The sequence below is a fragment of the Lissotriton helveticus genome, chromosome 4_2 (assembly GCF_964261635.1).
Source record: "Lissotriton helveticus chromosome 4_2, aLisHel1.1, whole genome shotgun sequence".
NCBI lineage: Eukaryota > Metazoa > Chordata > Amphibia > Caudata > Salamandridae > Lissotriton > Lissotriton helveticus.
The window spans coordinates 24,080,447-24,098,902 of NC_136064.1; positions in this window are offsets into that span (position 1 = coordinate 24,080,447).

An 18,456-nucleotide genomic window follows, 5' to 3' on the forward strand; every position below is an offset into this window, starting at 1 on the left:
CGATTCCTGTGTACATGCACATCTGTGCATGTACACATGTGCCATGTGACAGACAGACGTGCCCTTAGGGCATGTCTGTGTGCCACATTGCACACATGGCCGTTTTGGGGGTGCTAGAGGGTGTCAAAGTGACACCCCCTGCACCCTTGTGAATTCTTAAATTACCGATTTGGTAAATACCGAATCGGTAATGCCTAATCATTCCTATGGGCTTCAAAGCCCATAGGAATGAATGGGCATTACCGATTCGGTATTTACCAAATCGGTAATTTAAGAATTGTTAAGGATTCGGTAACGAATCCAGATGTTGGGACCTACATCCCATTTACCGATTTTTGAATACCGAATCGGTAGGATTCGGTATTTCAAAATCGGTAAATGGGATTTACCTACATCGGGCCCCAGATGTACTGCTAAAACAGTACGGAAACTTACCGGTCTCATAAAGAGACACGTCAGGACCCGCATCCACCTAGGTGGACACTTCGTGTTGGATCTGTGTACCCAAACCCACGGACCAGAGACAAATTAATTGACCCTGTCTAGATACTACCCCAGCAACGGTACTCACCGGGCAGCAAGAACGGAAGGCCTCGGACTGGACTGGACTGCTACGACGACGGACGGACGAACTTCGGACTTCAGTTACAGGTGGGCCTCCGGATACCTCGGACCTTGGACTCTCGGCTTGGGCTCTGGTCGGGACTCGCCGCGTTCCTCCACCGCCTCGTCTGGACGCTGGACCGCAACCTCCGTCTCCTCCGTGGGCCTGAGGGATACTTCAAGCAGAAATATCTGCACGTGCACGGTATGGTTCCGTCACGGCTGCAGAGGATCAGGGGGCCTGCGTGGCTTCTCCGGCGCGTGGGGAAAGGGCAAGTCCCTATTCGGGTGCCATTATGTGGTAAATAAATAATTAATTACCGGTTCTCTTTTTCAGGATACTCATATAAACAGATAGCTCAATAAATAAGAGTCAAGATATTGTATTGTATTGTATTGCGACTTATATAGCGCACGTATCACCCGAAGGTATCAAGGCGCTTGCTTAGGGAACCCGTCCTGGTATTCCCCTGTGAGATACCCCGGCAGGGTATCCACAAGGTGAAAGCCAGGCATCCCGCCGCGAGGGGCCGTAGTGGAGATTAAGCAAGCTATTGCCCAGAGTCGCAGAGTGTGATCCCGTGAGTCGAGTAGGCACCGGAGCGAGAATTGTTGAGTCCGTGGAATTTTGAGCCCGAGACCCGCCGAGGCGGGGAATCGAACCCTGGTCCACGGCTGATCTCAGCTTCCAGGTCTGCCGCCTCTAACCACTGAGCCACGCTTCTCCACAGATACGAGGTAGCTGGAGTATACAGGCTTTAATTAATCATAAAAGGACAGGAACAGGACAGCCTGCATGGGAATAGGATGGCAGCTGCCGGGGGCAGGATCTGGGAATTGGCGTAACTTTTAATAACAGTGCACAATATTTATAGTTAAACAAATACATTGTATTCAATACAGTAGGCGTAGCAGTAGGTGGAGTTTGTAGCAGTCGCGAAAGATAAGGCATAAAGTGGGTGTAACAAGAGGTGTGTACAGGGCGTATACATAGACATGTGATGTAAACGTAACAGAATATGTCATAAAAAGGGGCGGAAACATGGAGGGGGCTACCTGAGCAGCTGGGACCTTTAACCTAGTGGTGCGCGCAAACTGGCAATGACGTGTTACCAGGAGAACTGGGGGCTATGACTTCTGCACTAGAAGAGGAGACGAAAGTCTGGAGGGTCAGAGCGACATGTACCTAGGCATATCTAGTATCTGGTGTTTATAGTACATGTTGATAGAATCCAAAAGTTATCAGGGTAAAGGCTAACAGACACTAAGACTGGTGCATACATTATTCTAAATGTATTGCATGTGCGAGGAATATTCTATGAATATTAATACAGTATTTCTCTTACATGGAGACATAAAGGCTAGACCATGACGGAAACTATTGATGTGATTCAGTAGCTTAGGAATGCAGAGAAGGAGGGCTGGACTGATAACTAGAATCATAACATACTCTTGGCAGACTGGGAGGCAGAGCCAGGCCGGGCCGGGCACTGCGAGGCATGAAGTAAGTGAAGGGTCAGGGATACAGGTGGGGGCTGTATCGCTCCTCGGAGAGGGTTCAGGAGACAGGAGCTGAATCTGAGTCCGGGCCCTTTTGAGGCCTAGAAACGGGGACAATTCAATGAATTAACGTGCACACTGTAAAACGTGGCAACGTAGGTTTACATAGGCCTAATATTCGTTGTTTTCACGAAGACTGGAAACTGGCATACTAGAGATGGACACAACTGTAATTGCGTCATTAATTGATCAGAGGGGAATACATGCATATCGATCATGCACATATATCATAACATGGGGAACACGTAGGCACATACAACATGGCAAAATTTACTTTTCCACAGATTATGTAGTGTACCAGATTCCAGAAATTTCTGTCAGGTGGTGGGGGGGCCCGACATTTAAAAAAATTCAGCTGGGGGGGCTCAACCTTCAAAAGTTTGAAGACCTCTGCTCTCGAGTCATTCTGTCAAGGCAGGTCTCCACCACAGATGTTTCTCTTGTGCTCATCTCTTCTACACTATTCTGCACCAGAGAGGTCTCCCCGATGTTTGTCTCTGCCAAATTACTCCGGCTTAGACAGGTAAATGAAGAGCCTGCTCTCTATGATACTGTGACCCAGAGCTGTCTATCTGGTCTGTCCCTCTCCTGATACTCTTTTGTAGCATTGCCTTTGCATGGTCTGTCTCTCCTATTGTCAGGCTCAAGTGATAAGAAACTGGTACCCTGGTTCTATAGTTTATATTCTTAGTTGTAGAAATAGGAAATAAGGACAAAGTATCCCCTATTTAGTATTCATATTACTGTGACCACAATTTATATATTTTTCATACAATCTCATGTCTCCTCATGAACCACAACACGCCTTAGAATTTTACTGAATGATTTTTTATTTTTATTTTATCAAATGAAAGGATTTTTTTATATTATATTTTCATTTTCAAGCACATTTGTATATACATATATTCTTTATACATATACAAGAAAAGCCCTTCGTTTCTAAATTAGGATGTCTCACTGAAAAAATAATAAACCCGACATTCCTATAGAGATCAAACAGACTTCTGTGAGGGAACAACAGGTATGTATTATTCAAAACCAGTATCTTTTTGAATTCCCAAACAAATTATTTGAACTAATCAAGTTTTTTTTATATCTGGTGTCTCTTTCAAGTCGACGCGTTTCAGCCAATCAATTCTGGCCTCTTCAGGACTAGGGCTAATTCGTAATCCATCTCGGGTTAAAGGTCATCTGAGGCCGGGAGTCTTCTTCATGTTAACTCTGGTTTCCTCTCTTTTCCTAATCTTGGTTTTTATCAAGTTAGTGAATTTTGCTAATGTGCTGCCGGTACATGGATGGTATAAATCTCTCCCCGACAGCGTTTTGCTTATGACTGACCGCCTCTTCGTTTTAAACTCAATTTTTTCATTTAACCGTGCACTCGACCCAGCTGATGTGGCCTTGCTTTATCCCCGGAGTGTTTTCCTGCTTTACATGTGTGTCTCTTCCTGCACAAACAATGTGCTCGTCGTTCTGGCTGAGCCAGAACGCTGTCGGGGAGAGATTTATACCATCCATGTACCGGCAGCACATTAGCAAAATTGGCTGAAACGCGTCGACTTGAAAGAGACACCAGATATAAAAAAAACTTGATTAGTTTAAATAATTTGTTTGGGAATTCAAAAAGATACTGGTTTTGAATAATACATACCTGTTGCTCCCTCACAGAAGTCTGTTTGATCTCTATAGGAATGTCGGGTTTATTATTTTTTCAGTGAGACATCCTAATTTAGAAACGAAGGGCTTTTCTTGTATATGTATAAAGAATATATGTATATACAAATGTGCTTGAAAATGAAAATATAATATAAAAAAATCCTTTCATTTGATAAAATAAAAATAAAAAGTCATTCAGTAAAATTCTAAGGCGTGTTGTGGTTCATGAGGAGACATGAGATTGTATGAAAAATATATAAATTGTGGTCACAGTAATATGAATACTAAATAGGGGATACTTTGTCCTTATTTCCTATTTCTACAACTAAGAATATAAACTATAGAACCAGGGTACCAGTTTCTTATCACTTGAGTCTTCTTTACCCAGGTACCTTTTGGGTTAATGGGTTCCCCCTGTTCTTCATAAAGTCTCCTATTGTCAGGGTCACTGGAATTATGCATCAGGGAAGAGTCAAAATATGCGGCAAAAAATGCAAATTATGTGGCATTCTGCAGCACATTTAGTAATAGTTTTGCTTTATTATGTTGCCATTTTTAAGCTTGTTAACATGATCTGAGCATTAATAGGGATGATTGTGCCCGGGTTGGAAATGGCGCTCACTTTTACCGGTATATATATTGCTATTATGCTTTCACATATGGTGCCCAGGGAGGAGGTAATCACCCAACACACCACAATTCATATCCAAGGATCTGTACAATTCAAATCAAGCCCTGGCACAAATACAGATAGGGGCCAGATGTAGGTGTCCAAATACCGGTCGGAAACGGCCAAAAATACCGATTTTCGGCCGTTTCCGACCGGTATTTGGACATTGGCATGTAGGGGTTGCAAAATCATACAGAATCGGTAATTTTACCGAATCGGTAATTTTACAGATTCGGTAAAATTACCGATCGGTAAAATGACAGAATCTGTAATTTCTTATGTAGGTAGCACTTTAAACAGTGCTACAGGGCCTTTAGAATTCGTTATTTACCACCTAATACCATTGGGTGGTAAATAACGAATTCCTGTGTACATGCACATCTGTGCATGCCCACCTGTGCCATGTGACACACAACATGCCCTTAGGGCATTCATGTGTGCCACATGGTACACAAGCCAGAAATAGGGGTGTAACAGGGTGTCAAAGTGACACCCTGTCCCCCTTGGCAATTCGGTATTTTTACCGATTCGGTAATTACCGAATCGGTATTTGCTATTGATTCCTATGGGCTTCAAGGCCCATAGGAATCAATGGCAAATACCGATTCGGTAATTACCGAATCGGTAAATACCGAATCCTACCGATCCGGTAAAAATTACCGAATTTTTACCTACATCCTATTTACTGATTCATAAATACCGAATCGGTAAAATTCGGTATTTATGAATTGGTAAATAAGATTTACCTACATCTAGCCCATAGTGTTTTAAGTTAATCACTTATATCAGATAAACAAGCATGGCTTATATAAACAGATTTAATGTATTCTTGTTGTAGCTCCAGCCAACACATGTTTCGTTGATCGGGACAAGGGACCCGCGACTTCCTCAGGGCTGGAAAACATATATAAAAGCAAGGTATGAGCCCATACATATGGGTACAATGAATACATTCTTAATATGTGAAATACATGTGGTCGCAACTGTGTACGTTATATCAATGAACATCAAAAGCAGATCTATGCATGTGAACCAATCATTTTTCGCGTTAGTGCCTATTTGTGTAACAGAAAACCTTGCAATGTTTAGTACATGAGTCCATGGAGGTGTTAGATAATGTCTAACGTGGTGAGCACATCAACATTCACACTAGAAGGGAAAATTTGGACGGGGTGAAGGATATAAATATATATACATAAGGTATATATACGGATGTGGTGGGGGGACAAAAAGATTATTTATATACAAAACGGACAGGTGCGCATAGCTATTATGTTAATGGTGTGAACTGTAGATCATAATTACTGGGAGGAGGCCCAGGCCTACCTTTATGTATACAGGGAAGATTGTCGAGCCTACAATATATGCCAAAAAATTCATAAACATATTATACGGTCCTGTGCAGGTATCTAGTATTTATATCGAAGAAGAAAATTCAATCGTGCCATGTATTAGGTAAGGGACATACCTTCTGGATGGTTATAGTTCCGTCCCAGCCTAATGTGGTTGGGAAAATACAAGGGGAGTAATTCCTTCTGTCCTAAAAGTAGCTGTGAATTGAATTTGCGATACACAGGTATTTATGATCACAGAATTGGGACTATGGACTTTCAGTTATCGGCGGACATTTATAATTTATTACTTTTATTATTTGCAGCGCTTGCTAACGGCTAAAATACACCGTCTACTAAGGATATACAGACACAATACTGATTTGTATGTGTCTGGTAAGTGTTATAGATTCTTAACGTATGGGCCGGCACTGTTTTATCACCCTAAAGAATGCCGAAGCTCACTTTTTTTTTTTTATTTAAAATTTTTTATTGGCATATAAAAAACCATACAAAAAAAATATATATAGGCGTACAATAGCGGTTTTTTCTATAACAGTCCATTTGTGGATGCGCACTCTTATCGTTTGTTTTCCCTCAATTACAAGAAGGGAAGGAAGAGAAAAAGAGAAAGAAGGGGAGAGAGGAGGGGGGTGGGGGGGTTTTACTGGGGTTTCCTCAGGTGGTCATCGAGTGGGCGCCACATGTGTACTTTGGCGTTGTGTTCTTTCGAGAAGTTGCCTGTGATGTTGTCTGCTCCTCTCAGGAAAGTGACCCAGTTAATCCATGTTTTAAAGTTCGCTTTGGCTGTGTTCTTCCAGTTCGTTAGGATTATTTTAAGGGCTGCTGTGAGGAGTAGGTCTAGGAGTTCTCTCTCTTCTCTACTTTTTAGGTTCGCGGTTAGGTGTTCTGTCGCCAGGCTTACGAAGCTGATTGTTAGGTCGGTTTTGAGCATATCATTCAAGAAGGTGTTGATCTGTGTCCAGAACCTCTTGACTTTCACGCAGGTGAAAATGAGGTGTTCAAGGGTGCCTTCTTCTTTCTGGCAGTTCCAGCATTTGCCTGATTCTGCGATGCCGACCTTGTGGAGCTTGGATGGCGTCCAGTAGGCCCTGTGGAGTAGCCAATACTTTGTTTGCGCTAGTTGTGGGGTGACTTTGTTTGTTGTCGCTGAGCTCCACATTTTTGCCCGTTCTATTTCATTCAGTTGCCTGCCCAGGAGCGTCTCCCGTGCGTTAGTGGCTTTCTTGTTCTGCGCCAGCGTGGAGGGGCTTAGGAGCTTGTAGATCTTTGCAGTTTGGTGACCTGCTGAGTTGAGGAGTTGCAGGTATTTGATGATGCCTGGCTCCCCTCTGCGTAAGTTCGCTTTCGTTATTGCTGTCTTGATCTTTAGGAAGTTGTAGAGCTCTTGGTTTGGGAGGTCGTGTAGCTGCTGTAGGTTCTGGAACGTCAGCGGTCCTTGCTTGGTTTCTGTCTGGTTGGGGAGGCTAATGCCTTTCTCGATCCATATGTCATTGTGCAATGTCGCTCCATGATAGGTTACTTTTGTGTTGAACCAGATAGATTCCCATGTTGTGCTTTTCAGCTTCTGCGCCATGCGTCTGTCTACTTTCATCAGTGCCTCCCTCGTGTGTTTCAGTATGGCGTTGGACTTTAGTGGGTGCCGGTTTGCTGTTAGAAGGGCTATTGGCTTGAGCCCTCCCAGGATGTCTTGTTCGACCTCTAGCCATACTGGTTTGTATGTTTGTGTGCCGTCTATCCAGGCAATACCCTGTCTCTCCAGGCATGCCGTTTGGTATGTTTTGAAGTTCGCCAGGTTGAGGCCTCCAAGGTCCCTTGTCAGTCTTAGTTTTTGTAGGCTTATCCTTGGTTTTTTGTTTTTCCATAGGAAGATGTTTATGAGTTGGTCTAGTTTTTTGTGGAATGTCTCTGTCATTGGGAGTGGCAGCATTGTTAGCGTGTAGTTTATCGCCGGGGTTATCATCATTTTGATGGTTTCAATTCGTCCCCACCAGCTTATGTATTTTGGCGACCATAGCTCCAGCCTTTCTTTTATTTTTTTCATTGTAAGGTCCTCGTTATGTTGTAGCGTTGATGTGAGGTCTCTTCCAAAGTGGAGTCCTAGATATTTTAGTGGTTTTGTTTGCCATGCCAGTCCGGATTCGCCTAGGACCTCTCTTGTGGTATGGACATTCATTGGCTTGCACTCCGATTTCTCCTTGTTGAGTTTGTAGCCTGAGACTTCCGCGTATTCTCCTATTGTGGCCATGAGCGCTTTTATTGACGTGTAGGGGTTTGCTGTTGTGATTAGGATGTCGTCTGCGTACGCCGCTAGTTTGACAGTCTTCTTCTTGATCTTGACGCCTGTTATACCTGTGTTGTCCCTTATTCTGGCTAGCAGGGGTTCTAGAGCGAGCAAGAAGAGGCCGGGGGAGAGGGGGCATCCTTGTCTGGTGCCTCTTCCCAGCGTGAGCGTTTCGGATGCGCTCCCGTTTACCACTATTTTTGCTTTCGGTTTGTTGTAGAGGGCCATGACCATTGCCGTGTATTTTTCCCCCAGTCCGAAACTTCCCATGCAGTTTCTCAAGAAGGGCCACGAGACTCTGTCAAAGGCCTTCTCCGCATCCAGCGCTATCATGACTGCTTGTTCATTGCTGCTTGCTGTGTGGTTAATTAGGTGGCACAGTAGCCTTGTGTTGTCCTGCGATAGTCTGTTTTTAATGTATCCCACTTGTGAGGTGTGGATGATGTCTGGCAGGATTCTGTTTAGTCTATTGGCTAAGACCTTCGCGTAGATTTTGCAGTCGACATTTATTAGCGAGATTGGTCTGTAGTTCTGGGGATATTGTGGGCCTTTCCCCTCCTTGGGGATTATGGTGATATTGGCCTCGCACATGGACTCCGTCATCTTCCCGTTCTGGATGCATGTCGAGTACGTTTGTGCCATTAGTGTTTTAATGTGTTCGCTGAAAGTTTTGTAGAACGCTGCGGAGTATCCATCTGGTCCTGGCGCTTTGTTCTGTTTCAGTTGGCTTATGGCTGTTCCAATCTCTTCTTCCGTTATGTCGGCTTCAAGCGACTCCCTCTCCTCCTCCTTGAGTTTTGGCAGATTGGTGTCATTGAGCAGATCTAGTCCTGCATCTTTGCTCAGGGTCTGATCCTCCGTGTACAGCTCTTGGTAGAATTGTCTGAAGACTTCTAGTATTCCTTTGTTCGTTGTTTGGGACTTGTTCGTTCGATCTGTTATTGCTGCTATCGTGTGCTGCCTCTGCTTTGTCTTTAGGTACGATGCTAGCTGTTTCCCTGCTTTGTTTGCTGCGCATAGGTTGACTGATTTGAACTTCGTTAGCCAGGACCCTGCCCTCTCGCTTAAGATCTTGTTCAGTTCATATTTCTTTTTTGTGAGCAGGGTGAGCGTGTTCTTGTCTGTTATGTTTGCGCAGTGACCTCTCTCCAGTGCTGTTATCTCCTCCTCAAGCTCGAAGATTTTCTTGTTTCTGCTTCTGTTCATCCTGGATTTGATGTTTATTAGTTTCCCCCTTAGTGTCGCTTTGAGGGCGTCCCATATGATGTCCTTCCCTACTTCGCCATTGTCGTTGTGCTCGAGGTATTCTTTAATTGTGGCTTCAATTTCTTTAACGTTCTCTCTGTTCTGGAGGATGTCGTCGTTAAGCCTCCATCTCCTCGTTGGGTTTTCGTTGTGTTTGCCACTTAGAGTGAGTGTTATGTGAGCATGATCCGAGATGGTAATTGGAGCTATCTCCGTTTCTTCTATGAGGTGCGTGTGCGTGTTGGACATCAGTATGTAGTCAATCCTGCTGTAGGAGTTGTGTGGGTGTGAGTAGAAGGTGTACTCGCGCGCTGTCGGGTGTTGAAGCCTCCATGGGTCTGCTAGATGTTGTTTGATGCACAGGTCTTTCAGGGTGTTGTTGTTGGAGTTATGGCTCGGTCTGTTTGGGTGCCTGTCTGTTGCTTGGTCCATTGTCTTATTCATGTCCCCGGCTGTGATCAGGAGGTCTTCTTGGGGCAGGCCGGATAGTTTGCTGTCCACTCCCTGCCAAAATTGTTTGTCTTCAGAGTTGGGGCCGTATATATTGACCATGTGAATTCTGTCGCTCCCTCTCTGGACACTCGTTATTAGCATGCGGCCGTCCTCGTCTGCGTCCGTTGTTTGTGTTGTTAGGTTGGCCCTCTTGCTCAGGATCGTTATAACTCCTCTTTTTTTCCCCTTTGCTGGCGAGCAGAGTACTTCCCCTATCCATCTAGCTTTGAGTTGCTTTGCTTCTTCTTCTGAGAGCTTGGTCTCTTGCAGCATGTATACGTCTCCCTTTAGTTTGGCCAGGTGTTCTAATATTTTCCTTCGTTTGACCGGGTGGTTCAGTCCTTTAACGTTCATGGACACTATCTTCAGGTCAGTGGACAGGCCAGCTTTTGTTGGGTCTGTCATGGTGGTCTGGTGTTGTCGCTGGTGCTTTGCGTTTTGCAGCCCCCCCCAGGGGATTGGATGGGAATAGAAACAGGGAAAAAGTATAGGATGTATGTAGAGAAAGGCAAGATTAGAGGTATTTTGTTCATTACACAAATGGTGGCTATACCATGTACTGTCATGTCCGCCAGCTTCACCCCCCCCACCTGCCCGCCCACCTCCCCCCCTCCCCCCTCCCCCCTCCCCCCATCAGTAGTAAACCGGGTGTGCGACAGCAAGGGTCCTCACACTCCCCCCCCCCCCAAGTCCTTGCTAAGTCTCTGTTGTTGGGCTGGCCCCCAGCCCTTACGGTTACTTCGTTCGATTGGGTACTGGCTAAAAGGATATGGTGGTTGGTGTTCTGCCCCTTCTTTCCGTGGCTGCGGTGGCTCTGCTGAGGTAGCTGCGGTTGCTCTTGTTGTGTGATTGTCTGAGGTAGATTTGTTCGTTAAGTTCAGAGTCTCGGTGCCTGGTTGCGTATGCGTGTTACACAAAACCATCCTTTCCTATTCGCCCCCTTCGTGTGTTTCGTCCGAGGATGCCCTTCGCTTTGCCCCGGGGCTTGGTAGCTCCATTTCTTCTGGTTCCGGGCCTTGTAGATATCTGTGTAGGTCGTTGGGGTCATCGAAGATTCTGCTTCCGTGCCTATCTGTCACTTTCATTTTGGACGGGCCCGCAAAGGTGAAGGCAATGTTCTTTTTCCGCAGGTGGTCCCTCTGGGCTAGGAAGCCTTTCCTCGCCTCAACTGTTAGTTTGGAGAAGTCTTGGGTGATTGTTACTTTGCTTCCGTTTACCAGCATCGGACGGCCCTTCCTGGCTACAGCAAAGATCGCATCAGTTTGATTTTCTCTTAGGGGTTTGCATATTATAGGTCTAGGGGCGTTGCTGTTCGCTTGCTTTCTGGCCGGTATGCGATATGCTTTGGTGATCTCGAGCGGTTTGTCGAAGCTGAGTCCGGTGAGTTTGGGTATTAGAGACTCCAGCATTAGGGCGCATGCCCCCGGTGTATCTTCCTCCTCTTCGGGCACTCCCAAGAGTCTTATGTTCCCCTTGCGGCTCCTGTCCTCTTGCTCCGCCATGGCCTTTTGTAGCGCCGTTGTTCTCTTTATCACCAGCCCCAGGTCCTTATGTGTTATGTTGGCATTGTCCTCCAGCAGGCCTATCCTTTTCTCTGCCTCGTCTATTCTGCCATTGGCTCTGCTTTGCTCAGCTCTGATCGCTATTAACTCCATCTGGATGCTGTCTACTGTCTTTTTCGTGGCCTTTGCCAGCTCGTTTCCTTCTGTTATTTTCTTCAGGAGCATGTCTAGCGTGATTGTACCGTCCCCCTGGCTGTTGCGCTCCTTGCTCGGGGAGGCTGGGGTTTCATTTTTGCTTTTTTTCAAGTCGTTTGTGCCCTGTTTCCCGTCTCTGCCTGCCATGGCTTCGGTACTTCCTTTGGCCTGGTTAGTCTTGGGTTTCCCTTCTGTTGGCGGCTGTCTTGTGGCGGCTTTGTTTCCCCCCTTCCCTTCCTTGTTCCTCAGGGTGCTTATTGCTGTTAGGGGGCTGTCTCTGAACCTGGGTGGCCACTTGACCACTCTAGTTTTTGTCCTGTACTCCGCCAGCCTCTTGCGGTTCCTCCCCTTGTCTTCTTGCCTTTTTTTCCGCTTTCCCCCGGCTTCTGATCTGGTGGCTCTGCCCCCTCTACCGCTTTCTTTTGTTGCGCGTTCGCTGGGGGTGTGGGGCCTGGCTGTGGCTTGGTGTTCCCACGGCTCTCTGGGCCTCCCCTTTCACCCCTTGGTTCTGCGTCCGCCTTCGCTGTTTGGGGGTTGTTGACGTGCGTGCCTGCGGCTCAGCGTCTGCTGTCCATGCACTGCCGCTGCATCCGCCTTTGCAGTTCCGCAGTTTTTGGGTGGTTACTCGCTGTTTGGGGGTGTTATTCCCTCTCTGGTGTCACTTTGCGCTTGGTTAGTGGCCCTTCTCCTTCTTCCTCCGGTGCTCGCGTGGGGGCCTTCTGGGTGCGCTCCCTGCTTTCGCCTTCTTCAAGATGGCCGCCTGCTCCCTTCAGCACCTCTCTTCCAAAATGGCCGCCCCCTTCTGTGCCACACCCTCGTTGTTGCAGCGGTGCCCCCCTCCGGACTCTGGACTCTGCTGTTTTGTCTGCTGTTTGTCTCCCCCTCCGCTGTGCGTGCTCTGGCGGTTTGCACCACCGCCCCCCGCACCTCTCTCAGCCGACTCGGTGGCGGCCCTTCGCTTCCCAGCTGCCGCTTCTCTTTGGGCCTCTTCCGCCCTTCCTGTAGCTCGTTTCCCCTGCTCGCCTCACGCTCACTCTGCGGCCTTCCCTCGTGGCTCGGAGTGTTCCGCTTAGGGAACGAGGCTCCCTTGCGTAGTGGACGCCTTCAGATATGCCCACTCCAAGATGGCCCCCTCGCTGCCCTATTCCCACTCCAAAATGGCCGCCTCGTTTCCTCGTCTGTGGCGCTTGGGGGGGGGAGAGGGGGCTGTTTCTTCTCACCGCTTTGCCTACGGTGTCGGCGGGGGCTTCTCCTCCCTTCTATGGGCCCGGGGGGGTGCGCGCCTGGGGGCGGGTGCTCTTACTTGGTTGCTCGGTGGCTCTGTTTACTTCTTCTCCGAGGTGGCCGCCATCTTGCGCCCGCTCTCCTCCTCTCGGCTGGCTTCTCTTTCCACTTTATTTCCTTGCTTCCCGGTGGCGGCTCCTTGCTTCGGCTTGCTCTCGTGGTGCTCCTTCCATTCATGCACCCTTAGTTTTCGTTGTTGTGGTGTTTCTCAGCTTTTTTCCTTCCTTGCTCGCCGTTCTTTAGACTTGGGGTTCGGGAGCTCCGGACTCAGGTCTGCTCCCTCCTTGCCATCCAAGCCACGCCCCTCGCCGAAGCTCACTTTTAAACGCTGCACTGGGTTGCATCTTCGCACATATCCACGACCACCTTTGAGATTGACTCATTGACGGGTGAAACCTTATGGCAACTTCCTTCTCTGCCTTTAGCTTCTATGCACCCGACTTAATGCTTTGGAGCTAGTTAAACAATTGCCAAAGCTTACTCTCTACTGTTCCACCCGGTGGCCTCCTCGGTTTAATCCACGGCCACGTTAAAATTGTTCCATTTAGGGTATATAGTGAGCATTCTCACTTCTCCGGCTGAATCTTATGTACTTAACGCAGTGCCCTCTATCTACTCACCGTTTGTTGGCAACTTCAGATAATATAATGATGTTACTCGGGCACCAAGCACTAGCACCTTAGTGATGTTTCTGCTGATATTGAGGTTCAAAATTACGCCACGCTACACCTATTAGCATGTCTATTCACTACTAAAGGGTGTGTTTCTCTGCCTTGGCACTACTTTGGCACTATTTTGGGATATAGAAATATCATTGTTATCGTGGAGTATGGTCTAATATTCCTGGATCGCAAATTCATTTCACGGATACATTTAGGACAGAAGGAATTACTCCTCTTGTATTTTCCCAACCACATTAGGCTGGGACGGAACTATAACCATCCAGAAGGTATGTCCCTTACCTAATACATGGCACGATTGAATTTTCTTCTTCGATATAAATACTAGATACCTGCACAGGACCGTATAATATGTTTATGAATTTTTTGGCATATATTGTAGGCTCGACAATCTTCCCTGTATACATAAAGGTAGGCCTGGGCCTCCTCCCAGTAATTATGATCTACAGTTCACACCATTAACATAATAGCTATGCGCACCTGTCCGTTTTGTATATAATCTTTCTTGCCCCCCAGCACATCCGTATACATACCTTATGTATATATATTTATATCCTTGTGTATATCCTGGTGTAAATGTTGATGTGCTCACCACGTTAGACATTATCTAACACCATGGACTGATGTACTTAACATTGCAAGGTTTGACACAAATAGGCACTAACGTGAATAATGATTGGTTCACATGCATAGATCTGCTTCTGATGTTTATTGATTTAACGTGCACAGTTGGGACCACTTGTATCTCACATATTAAGAATGTATTGATTGTGCCCATATGTATGGGCTTATACCTTGCTTTTATATATGTTTATATATGTTTCCAGCCCTGAGGAAGTCGTGGGTCCCTTGTCCCAATCGACGAAACACGTGTTGGCTGGAGCTACAACAAGAACACATTAAATCTGTTTATATGAGCCATGCTTGTTTATCTGATATAAGTTATTAACTTAAAACACTATTTGTATGTGTGCCAGAGCTTAATTTGAATGATCTGAGCATTAGTTACACCTCATTAGCACCGATTTAACACCCAAATATAGCAATAAAGTACTGAAAGGTGACCAGTCAACCTTTGCAAAGGGCCTTCCACTGCGCTGTAACACATGTTGCTGTGTATTTACTAACCTTTGAACCATTTGAGCCAGACAAAACTTTTTTTGGGTTCAAATCTGCAGATTATGTGGTGGATGATGGATTATGTGGCAAATGCGGCAAATCTACAATAGTGCAAAAATCGCCACAGCCGCACAATTGCATAATTCCAATGGCCCTGCCTATAGTATTCTGTGTGAAGTATCTCTACTGTATGTGTGTGCCATGCTGCTTTGTTCCAGAGCTGTGTCTATATCAGCCTCTGCTACAGTATTCTACTGTAGAGAAGTCTGTGTTTTGTTTATTTTCTGCAGTTTTTATACTGCGCAAAATTAGCCGAAGGGCATTGGAGCGCTTTACACTTCAACCTGGTTTCTTTCTTTTTTGTGTTTTTTTAGGATCTGGGAGATTAAGTAATTTTCCCAGTATCACAGGATGTTGAGCTGATGCCGGGCGTCAAACCTGGTTGCTGCACATCACATTGTGAGCACTGTCTGGCCCTGATAATCAGCTAAATGAAGGCACATGCAATGCAGCCAAGGGCAGCCAAAGCAGCAAAGTCTAAGAAAAGGCAGTGCCTGAGAAGAAGAGAGACTGCCTTTCTCAATGAAGGAGGACCAGAGCATCACGCGCACCCTAGTGGCAACAGGCCACTACTGCTCCACGTACAAAGTGAAGAGGGATTGCTAACCCCCAAATATCAAAGAGCTACAAGAAACCCAAAAGCTGGCCCAGCCAAGAAAATCACGCCCAAAGGCTGTCTGCCACCACTGCAAAGGAAAGGAGACCAGAGCGGAGACTGGCCAAGAGAGTATAGCAGGTGGTGAATGGCCGCCACCACAGGATGCCTCTGCCAGGAAGGACTGGACTGACTACACGTGATAGGGGAGAAGAGTATCGTGCACCCCTAGTGGCAAGACACAGCAGAGACAGAAGTGTGCATGTACAGCACACACTCTTGAAATGCCTAGCATGGCCCAACTGCAGAGAAGAGCCTCTACACATCTCAGCTGCACTAGAACTGCCCAGCAGTGAAAAAGAGACTATGCAGGGAGTGCCCCCATCACTGCCTTAAGACTGTGTTGCACATCGGCCCATTGCAGACATGAGGAGAGCACCACATCCCCAAGTGGCAAGCTGCCACCACAGGAACGCGAAGAAGAGAATGTGGCACAATGCTACATTGTAAAAAAAAGAAGAATGAAAATCCTGTCATCCTGAAGAACCAGACGACAAAAGTTTGCTAGAGGGACCCACAAGTGAATTAGAACGAGGACTTGTACCACTACAAGAGTGCACCCACAGACACAAGCCAGCCGCCAAGGTGGTGCGAGGTCCTTGGAGACAGCTCAATTGGAGGACCACATGTAAGCTGCCAGCAATCGCAAACCACGCCTCTTCCCCTACACCTCCTAGTGTGACCGTCTGTTCCCAAGTGTCGGCTGCTGGAGTGAGGTGGCATCACTGCTCGAGACCGCATATGGTACGGTAGAGCAACAGCACCAGCAAAGACATCAGGATACCTGGCCGCGAAGCCCCCGTCATCCTCACTCCAGATGATTCATCACCACCAGTCGTCCTGGTCATCCATATGGCAAACACATCTATCAGCGCCAAGGGCATCACCTAAACCACCAAAGAGTATCAAATACCACTGACGATCCTGATGCCCCAACTTTGAACTTTTAACACAAATTGCATCACAGTGAGAGCCCGTCATACTGATCAACATCACATAAGTGGACTGTCATCCAACTAACATAAAGCCGAGGGATCTAGATTGCATTAGCACAGTGTTCATGACAGATGTGTTCTGGTTAAAATATCGATGCGTGCTGAGATGCCCGGATGCTCCCAGCTGCACCTCTCCACCGCTGTCCTGCGGACTGCCTCTCGAGGCTGTGAGACTGTGTTGTTTTAGCTGTTTCCATCCATTCTCACAGTTTGGACTTTGTTTTGTTTTTAATAAAGTTTCAGAGGAATGTAGTGCCGTGCTGGACACACTCTAGGTCTTAGCAGATACTAGCTTTACCAGCCACTCCTTTGAGGGTTGGCCACGCACACAACGCACATCCACCCACCAGAGGCATTACGAGTGACATTGGCTTGTTAATAAAAGGGCCCAAGTGCAGTGACAGGTCCTACGCTAAGGCCGAGGAGCGTCGCCCCACTGCTCATGAGCAGGGTAAAAGATAATAGAAAATGATAATAACTGAAGTTATTATCATTTTATTTTTAGTATCGTCAGGTTAGGGCAGGGAGGGGAGGGGCTTGGATTCCCTGATGTTGGGGCGGAGGAGTGGTTGCTACACTCTAAAGTGCGCAGCACACTTGGGCTAGCGCTCTCGGTCCGAACAAAATGTCAAGCTCACTTTGCACATTCTCCACCCAGGCTACTTTACAGCCTGGGTGGAGAACATGCCCAGGCTCCCATTCCCCATTTGGGCGCTCAGACCAATCACAAAGTTGCATTGCAGTCAGGGCCGGACTGGGAACCAAAACCGGCCCTGGCAAAGTGCTCGGCTGGCACCCCCTCCCCACTCGGGGGGGGGGGGGGGTTGGAGGTGCCGCCGAGCGCTTTGCTAGGGCCGGTTTTCGGCCGCTTTTGTTGCAGGGCCGTTTTTGCAGCAATGCTGCAAATACGGCCCTGTAACAAAATCGGCCCTCAGGGGCCCAAAACCAGCCCCCACCCTTGCGGCGCACGGGGGATTGCCCGGTGCCCGCTATGGCCAGTCCAGGCCTGATTACAGTGTTGTGATTGGCTTAGGGGAGCCTGGGTGCTTATCATTCACAATGGCTGCATTCTCAGGGGAGCTTGAGTGCTTCCTGGAAGAGGAGCAGAGAAGACATGACATGGGAGAGATGGTGGAGAGATGCGGCGATCAGGTAAGTGAAAACGTCTTTTTTTTTTTACCCTTCCCTCAGCCCTGTACCGTACCGACCCGACCGCCTCTGCCCGCGTACACTTGCTCGTGGCCAGTTAAGTAAACATACCCACTGTGTCAGCGTCTGTTATTATAGCGAGGGTGCGTGTGGGAGAATGTATATTTTCCTTGTTACGGGGAGCTAAGGTGCGAGGCAGGGAGTGGGACTGGGAGTGGCAGAGGAGAGGAGCCCAGAATAATGGTCCCTGGTACATGGAACATGTTGTATTAAGTGCACTGCAGTGGATCTGAGTTCAGTGGTGAGTGGGCTTTTTTGAGCATAGAGGATGGTATGTGTTATATAAAACAGGACATTTTGTACTTACGCCATATTTTGGATACTCTTGGTGTCCATGGCCGGCTTAAGAAAGGTGCTTACTCTGCGAATTACACCTTCATAAAAATATAATATAAGGGTCAACCTCACAGGTCGGCACACCATATCCATATGTTGAAGAGGACTGGTCTTTTTTGGTCCTTTGGGTCTTCATGACTTCTACTATGTGCCTGCATGGCTTGTCGATGATTCCATTCTGGCATAGTGAAAGACATTTTGCGCAGCTAAATGTAATAATTCATCAAGGAAAGTGACTGAAATATAAACCACATAACGCACTCTCTGTGACCGAGTCTGCATGTATTGGTCTGTACTGACGCTGCATACACGCGGGCACCTGATTAGAAACTTCAGAGTGTACCTGACATTGGAGATCTGCAGTCTGCGCACTCATGTGCCTCATCTTTCCCTGGTGCCCTGAGCGGTGTCACTGGCTTTCTTTTCTAAGGCCTGTCCCAAAAATGTCCAGACACTTGTCTTTTGCTGAAGCATCATTAGGAGAGGCATCATGTTAGCGACAATCCTGACAGAGTTTATGGCCATGAGCACCAAAGGTCATTTCACTTGACACCGACTA